At 39.5% G+C, this 9051-nt stretch overlaps 1 long non-coding RNA gene across 1 annotated transcript in view; it reads right to left on the reverse strand.

Annotated features, from left to right (window-relative positions):
- The window catches only part of LOC145723050 (uncharacterized), a 38270-nt gene extending 30895 nt beyond the window's left edge, over window positions 1–7375 (reverse strand). Inside the window, exon 1 of the long non-coding RNA XR_014147781.1 lies at window positions 2131–7375. This is a non-coding gene — a long non-coding RNA (uncharacterized LOC145723050). The remainder of the gene's footprint in view (window positions 1–2130) is intronic.
- Between the last annotated feature and the right edge of the window lie 1676 nt (window positions 7376–9051).

Below are 9051 nucleotides of genomic sequence, written 5' to 3' on the forward strand. Positions count from 1 at the left end.
AGAGACACAACATGCCAGAAGGTTCTTGAATCTCCATATAACATAAAGTTCATCAATTATAGGTATACTGGACAGACTCTTATTTTTCTGATTAAACTAGTAATGCTTCCTCTGGAAAAACTGTTTTGTCATCAATTAGGGCATGGAAGGAGAAATTTTTTTTTTTTTTGCTCCAAAATGTACAAGGAGAAAAGGAAAATGGAAGAGGAGGAGGGGAAGGAGGCCACTAGGAAGTGGAAATGACCACCAGCCACTTTTATTCTGAAAACACAGGGATGTTGATTGCAACAGTACGTTTGATACATATATGCCTCCTGATAAAAGCAAAGGCAACAAATTACAAAAGCCAATGTGATCATTGCTGAAAAGCAATATGCAAATTATGGTCTTAAAATAAGACTGGGAGGGCGCCTGGGTGGCTCAGTTGGTTAAGCGACTGCCTTCGGCTCAGGTCATGATCCTGGAGTCCCGGGATCGAGTCCCGCAACGGGCTCCCTGCTCAGCGGGGAGTCTGCTTCTGCCTCTGACCCTCCCCCCTCTCATGTGCTCTCTCTCTCTCATTCTCTCTGTCTCAAATAAATAAAAAAATAATAATAAAAAAAAAAATAAAAAAATAAAATAAAATAAGACTGGGAGAAGCATGGGCTTCACCCACATGAAGGCGACTTCTTTGCTAGGCTGCTCTTATTGTTTACACTCATCTCCGCTAAAGCGAGCGTGGGGTTTCTATGAAGTGCAGTGTTGTGATTCATGACATTTAACAGATGAGGAAGGGCCCTCTCCAGAAATGAGCCTCTCGGCTGAAGCTGAGCAGAAAATAGCCTGAAATGAGTCACACAACGTAAGAGACGGTGCAAAAGATGATTCACAGGGTCCCAAGGAAAAGAAACAGGAGTGAATGGCTAGTGTACCCAGGGAAACGCAGTCTCAGTGGGCAGAATTTACTGGTCTGCCTCCCACTGAGCCCGGTCACTGAAGCTGGTGGGACGAGGTGCTGGTGCTGAAAACGTGATGGGTGGGGGGGAGCTCCTTGTGAGGTGGCTGCTCGCTTCGGTTAGGGATCTTCATGGCTGAGCGATACATCTGCACTAAGGGCTGTGAAGTATATGATGTGAAATGATTTATCCAGAAGGCTGCACTGCTGGCATCAGATAAAACATTTGGAATCATTTTAAATGTACATTACCTAGGGGCAGCCTTCCCTCCCCAATGCTAAATTTAAACCATTCCTGTCATTTCAGACTCTCTGATGAAATCTGTTTCTCATAGGATGTCTGCCTTGGAAATAACATGCAACCCCCTCCCCTATAAAATGGAAGGGAATTTGAAACTTCTAAATCAGCCGTTCTTCCACCTTCCTCTCCCCGTGCGCAGGCCCACGTGCACGGACACAGCCACCCTCACGCACAGCCCTACTTCTCTCTCTCAAGAATTTCAGAACAGAAGAAGGAATGCATGGAAGTGATAAAGATGAGCTTCCCAGGATGGCGGAAGAAGAAGGAGGGGGTGGCTGGTGCCTGCCAATAACTCACAAACAGCGGCACTGAATGACTCATGCAAAGGCCCCAGAAGGATCATCGGTTCCCTCAGTTGCTCTTTAGAAGAGAGACCAAAAACATGGTATTATAAATGTTCCCACAGAATCGCAGCTTTACTGGATCCAAGGCAACCACAAGTTTACCCTGCTGCTCTCTATGCTGTAGTGTAAATAAGCTGATGGGCCCTACACACCTAGAAACCCAACAGAAAACATGCAGCACACACGCGTGATTCAATATCCAATGGGAAAGCTTACATTGTCTGATTGAGTCCATCCTATCCCATGCTTGAATATTGAAGCACGTTTTTGAACCGTTCAGTATTTCTTGATGCAATTTAAAGGCGAAATCAACATATGAATGTGACTATCCTGATCTCAACTGTAGATTCCAAAACTATTTCAAGAAATTAAAAACCCACTTTAAGCAGAACTCAGGAAGAGTTCCAGTTTGAAGCCCAAACACAAATGTTCTTTGCTGTCCGTGGAGACTTGCTCACATCACTGATGATCGTAACACACGGTCACAAGAACACCACATCTTTAACTTTTCCCATGTCTTGGTTTTGCATGATGATGATGCTACTGCTTACCATACTTCTTCCCCTCATCTGGAATGAGTTAGCCGAGGAACTGGATGCTCTTGCAAGGGGGCCAGTAAAGATGCCTAGGATCCTGCCCAATGCGTAGCAGTGCTCACAAATGTCTGTAAGTGTAAAAAAAGGGTTGGTAAGCCTTGTTTTGTCTCAGTAACCTTCTCCCTCCCCTCAGGGTGGCTCAGAAAGAGCAGGTTTCTATGGCCCTCTCTCAAGCTGAGCAGACAGGCAGGATACCAGCAGCCCTAAACCAACAATGGTTCACTAAGAACTAGGAAAAGTCTTTGACTGTAGAATGCCCAAGGCGGTAAATCCTCTGAGTGCTTCCTTAGAGAGTCCATACTACCTGGGTTGCTGTCTCTTGTTTCCAGGGTTTTCTATCAGGGCATTTGACCAAAAATCTTGTGGCCACCATGCGTTGTGACATTGCATTGCTCAAATAGTTAATGTGGCTGAAAGCTTCCACTTGACATTTCAAGGAATGTGCATAAAGGCCCTGGGGAAAAAGTGGTTCTTCATAGGAAGTCCTTAACTTAAGCCTGATGTCATACATTACTTCAAGTGTGAGAATGTCCTTAAGCCATATCATCAGTGCTTCTAGCCTTAATTAACTCAAGGAAAACCACCTGCAGTACTCACTACCACAGCTAAGAGCTTTAGCCTTCCTGGGGTTCTACCATGTTTTTCATCCATATCAAGTATTGCTGAAACACCTGGTCCCCTAACACATTTCTTGATGTGGGGCTTGCCATCAGGAGTATAAGAAGTCAGTCCATTATTGACATCCTAGTGGATGTCAGTACATACTGTTGAATGCAAGTTACTGTTTTGTATCACCATATTACTTTGTGATGAAAGATCTGTGAACTCACAAGATCAATTGCAGTCATCTTAGAATGTAACCACCTCTATGGTGGCAAGATGATATTGCTATATCATCAAGCCAAAACGTCCTAAACTGGCTCTGTCCTACAAATTGGACTGCTAATTATAAATGCCTTCTGGGTAGAGTCAGCCCAAAGGAAAAGTTACCTCAATGAAGGTATGTTAATGAAGGCCAGTTCACTCCTGCTTCTTACTTAAATCTTTACTCGGTGCTCAGAACAAAGTTTGATCAATCCCCTATTGACTTTCAGAATGTACACAGAATCCATACTTCCTCTTTGATTAAAACATGCAGTGATAAGCAGAGCTTGGCAATACATACTCAGTCACTTAAATCTTTTTTTGAAAGTATCACAAGATGCTTTACAGGCAAGAGTCATGAAACTAAGGCTCAGAGTCAAATATAAAACTAGGTACAACTTAGGCATATTCCTTTTCTACTAAAAAATATTTGCAGATCTCTCTATTGACATAAGAAATAGTTTTGGTTCTTACAGCAGTTTATAGTACTGGCTGTCCCTTCAGAGTTTCCAGTGTTCATGGCCAAGGCTGGGCTGTGCTTACTACAGAGTAATCAGGGTAACCTCATGGCCACTGACAATGTGTAAGGGGGACTGTGAGCCATTCCCTAGTGCCTGGGCCCAGAATTCCATGTTCTGCTTCCCTAAGAATAGTCTATTTTAGAACAGAAAATGAAAGGTAATTCCCATTTGTGTTAGAGAAGCTCAAAGAGCTTCGTGTTTTTTAAAAAATTAACTTTGATGGCAACCCATTGAAATAAGGAACAGGTGTTAACCAGATTCTTACTAGGAGATTACAGTCGTAAGCAGGGAAGGGCATGGTATGCCAGCAAGCGGGCTGTAGTACCGTCAGACATTGGGGTCAAACATCTTTGCACTTGGCTTCCTGCTGAAGTATCACTTCATGCTTTCATGCAGCACATTTATTCAGTATGTGAAACGAAATTCAGAATCCTCTTCTCGTTAGTGTATGAAACTTCTGGTAACTGAAATCCCGGCCATTAGAGCCACTACTGTCTTCGTTAAAATATAGCAATGGTGATGTTTGGTACCACGTGGAATTATAGTCTGATAGAAAAATCTGCATGAAGTAAATGCCAAATTTAAGTCATAAGGGCAATTAAGTGATTTTATCACCAAAACTATTATTCACAATTGCTTCAGGGTTTTTTTCCATATGTTCTGTTTAATGGAGAGCATGCATTTCAGTAGTATCCTGCACTAATCCAAGATTTTGAAGCACTCTATTCAGTAACCAATATAGAATAATTGACTATCAAATTGATTTTTTAAAATGTACTCTTTGTAAATCCCAGGCATTCTGAATATCTTTAGAAATCAAATTAGGTCCTAAGAAAGCACCTGAAGTGTGTGCCCAGTACTCAACATTTCTAACATTCAGCTAGGGGATTGAGTTACAGCTGTCTATGGGCATAAAGAGATGGAGTTAGTTCTTCTTCTCAAGGAAGGGGTGGAAAGGCAGAGAGACTCCGATTAAGACAGTCACCATTTACTCACATGACCATTCACAATGGGAACAAGAACTCAACCTATTAACCTACTCCCGTTATACTGGGTGCAGGGATAGAAAAAAAGAGAAAGTAACTTGCCTTTTTTGTCTATCTTGCAAAGTGAACAAGAGAGCTATTTGGTCAGGGAAAATTTTAAGCCCAAATAATTAAATGTATTGATGGCTTTTGGGGGGGGGGGATTACACTGAGATTATTTTAAAAGGTCTTCCTTCTGTTCAAAGAAAAAAGCAAGGACAGTGTCCAGAAAGCACATTGCCATTCAGAACTACCACCACCACCCCCCGCAAAGACATAGAATGACTTCCGTCACCATAGGTGGTTTGGTTCCGTCTAAGTATAACCTTAACAATCCTTGTTAATCAGTATTTTAGTTCTATAAAAAGAAGTATAGTACTTTGCAGTCATTTCCTAATTAAAAACATGTGCAAGAAATGCAATGGTAAAGGAAAGGAGGTAAAACTTAGGAGTCCTTAGAAAAGGAAAGTGCCTATTTTCTCTTTATGCTCTGACCTTTGCTTGATTTCCACTGTCCACATTCTCTAGCTCCTCGCTATGATGTCCCATGGGAGCTTGGGGCTGTCCCAGTTCCAGAAGTCTTTCAACGGTCTGTGCACTTTACCTGCCTCTGAACCCAGCACTGTAGGATTTGGTGAGAGTCACACCGCCAGCACAGGGCCCACAGACTCAGATGCCCCCTGTTGCCAAAACTCTGCAAGTCTGCCTAATCCCCAGGTTGCCCAGTGCTTTCTCCAATTTGGCCTCATTTTCAGAATTGGGTCTCTGCCTAGGTTTCTCTTTAATTTTTGCCTGTTAGTTGCCCTGTCTGGTAGACTCTCTACCCTCAAAGTCAGGCGCTACATCCTGAACCTGAAGGAATGGAGATTGAGCCCTGATGGTTCTCACCAACCCATGGCTCCTGCCTCCTGTCCTTTCAACCAAATAGGGACAGATCATCCAAAATCATGACTTTTGTTTGCTGGCTCCTAGAGCCCAAGTTCTCAGTTTCTCACTATTTACTCACTCACCTGGAGGACTGTGTAACTTGTCTCCACAATGGTGGCAACAATCCCTCCCACCCCACAGGCACTTTTTTTTTTTTTTACTTGCATTTTGAAATAATGATAGACTTACGGGAAGTTGCAAAAATGGTACAAAGAGTCCCAGGTAGCCTTCAACCAACTTCACAAAATGCTGGTATCAAAAGTATAGCTATGGTATGATATCATGATTATTGGACAATATATTGTACACTGTCAAAACCAGGAGATTGACATTAGTATATTATTGCTAACAAAAGATCTTTACATCATCTTCAATTGATTCATTTGTGTGCTTATATAGTTCTATGCAATTTTATGCCATGTATAGATTTGTGTGACAACCACCACAATCAAGATACAGAACTATTTCATCACCACAAGAGAACTCCTTCACGTTGTCTCCTTGTATCCTTGCCCATCCTCTCCCAACTACACCCTCCTCACCTCTAGTCTCTGTCCCTTGCCAACCACTAATTTGTTCTCCATCTATATATTTTTCTCATTTTGAGAATGTTCCATAAGTGAAATCTTACAGTATGTAATCTTTCAAGATTGATTTTTTTCACTAACCCTAAGACCCTTGAAGTCTATCCAGGCTGTTGCTTGTATCGACAGTTCATTCCTTTTTATGATAGTATTGCATTGTACAAGTTTGTTCAGGTGAATGCAGGGTAAGTAGGGATTGTTGCTGCCATCTTGGAGACAAGTTACACAGTTCTGCAGGTAACTGAGTAAAATGCTGGCACAAAGACTGAGAACTCTTCCCCCACAATGTAGGAGATTTGGGTTGAAGATTTAAGTTGATTCCAGTATTTTGCTGTTATAATTAAAGCTACTATGAATATTTGTATACAGGTTTTGTGTGAACATAAATTTTCACTTCTCTAGGATAAATGCCCAAGAGTGCAACTGCTGGGTCATATGCTAAGTGCAGGTTTAGTTTTACAAGAAATTGCCAAACTATCTTTCCAGAGTGGCTGTACTCTTTTTACATGTCCACCAGCTAATGAGACCCAGTTTCTCCACATCCCCCTCACTAGCAATTGGCATTATCACTAGTTTTCATTTTAGCTATTGTAGTAGGTGTATGATGATTCCTCACTGTGGCTTTAATCGGCATTTTTCTAATGGCTGATATTGAATGTGGTTTCATGTGCTTATTTGCCATCTGTATCTTCTCTATGGTGAAAAATCTGTTTATATATTTTGCATATTTTATAATTCATTTTTCAGATGTCATTTCTTATTCTAGATATAGTCTGTAGCTTGTCTTTCATCCTCTTAACAGGGTCTTTCACAGCACAAAAGTTTTAAAATATGTTGATTTATTTGATTAATCATGCTTTTGACGTCCTATCTGAGAACTCTATGTATTCTTGGATAAACTAAGAATATATATTTGTATGTGCTTTATTCTGCATGAAGGAACTGGAAAAACACCAAATCTTATGAAAGTGTGGGGCATCTTAAAGTGGGAACTGGGGGATGTAGGCAGGGATAGGAGATGTGACTTTTCATCTTTTAATATTCAAGTTTTTAACTACATGAGGATGTTAATTTTAAAAATGGAGGATGGGCTTCGGAATCAGATTAGTTTCAAAACAGGTTCCACAGATTAGCTGTTAGAGCTTGGAAAGTTATTACTTTAGTTTTTTCATCTGTAAAATTAAATGTAAAAATAGACATAGTATCAGTCATTTTTATGAAAATTAAATAAGATTATGTGAAAATAGTTTAATAGTAAACCAGTATGAGATTGAATTATGAATCACCAAAGTAAAATGTGTATTTAATATAAAATAGTTCAATTTTTTCCTATTGTTTAATAGTTATCTTTGGTGACATACTGCTCAGTTTTTCTAGGCTTTGTATATTCTGCTGAGGAATTACAGTAGCTGCATTTGTGGACTCTGCTTCAATTAATGTTGTTTTGATAAGCATTTTTTATTTGTGCTTATAATTATCTATGTTCTTTACATGAACTACCAATCTCTAATACTCTCATTAAGTAGAAATTTTTATTCTTAATGAATAGGTGAGAACTCAGGGCTCAGAGAGGTAAAGTGACTTGATAGTTTGTCTAATTCCAGAGCTTTATAACAAACTTTGGGGTGCCTGGGTCGGGCTCAGTCGGTTAAGCATCCCGACTCTTGATCTTAGCTCCAGTCTTGAATTTAAGCCCCACATTGGACTCCACACTGGGCATGGAGCCTACTTAAAAAGAAAAACAAAACAGTTTATATCTAACTTGGATGCCAGGATAATCCAGAATATTTTCCATGGAACTCCAAACCCTTAGGGATATTGCTAAAAAAAAAAAAAAAAAAAAAAAAAGAGTCATTGGTTAAATGAATTTAGTGTAAATTTAAAAATAAAGCATGTTGAAAAAGTCCCTCCTTGAGAGTCTGCATTGCATAATCACAGATTAAAGGTTCCGAGGCATCCTATAGTCTTCAACCCAGCATTTCCCAAATTAACTTTACCATAGGTCTTTTAAGAAATATATAGCATTATTCAAACCACTCAGAATTAATATTCCATAGAAACATTTTAGGGAGCCCACACTGAACATACATTCTGCCCTATTTTAAAATGCTTGATATTTCTGTAAACTAATTCTAATATAGCTTCACAAAAACTCCACAGATTGTTTATTGATATGGCATTATAGCATCTTACCAATGAAAATAATAATCCTGTGGCAAACTTAATGAAATATATATGCTTTGGATTTATGAAGAAAACTCCAGAGGAGTAGCAAGTTTGCACCAACAACTCTGAAGGCAAATGGTATTAGGAGATCATAAATCTCCTTCCTGATGAGCCTGTGACTTTTCGCCTTGAATGGTGTACTAGTCTGAAAACTTCAAGATAAGGTCATGTTGGGGGCTCTGTCTAACCAATGCAAAATAATTGTTTAAAATACAGACAACCAAAGAATAAATTTATTTTCTTTAATCTCAGTCACTACCTTTAATTCTGGTACTTTTTAACCTATCTCTCCTTACAGGCTCTTAGAAACATACGATATTACATTATCAGCCCAAATATCAGTCCCTAGATAGAAGGGATTATACTTGCTATTCCCTGTCCTTGAATTCTTCTACCTTCTGTACAGTAGCTATTTAAACAAATGCTTGGTAATGAGTACGACATTGATGGTGATGGTTTTAGATACATGGTTATAGACATGCATCTAACATAAAATCATACTAAATGCCTCTTTTTCATAAAAGTTTTCCATGTCTATAGACAGCAAAATGAGTCAAATACACTATTTTATTACTTATTAGACTGGTCACTGCTATGTTATTCTTGAGAGGTAATAGAAAATTCATCTTTTCATTTCAGCCTACTGTTATTTCCATTTCACTTTTTATTGATAAGTGCAATTAGTAATTTGTTTCAGAAACTTTACAATTTTTTTAGAAACTTTAGAAA

This window comes from Leptonychotes weddellii, chromosome 8 (assembly GCF_054177405.1).
Source record: "Leptonychotes weddellii isolate Sample4059 chromosome 8, ASM5417740v2, whole genome shotgun sequence".
Classification (NCBI taxonomy): domain Eukaryota; kingdom Metazoa; phylum Chordata; class Mammalia; order Carnivora; family Phocidae; genus Leptonychotes; species Leptonychotes weddellii.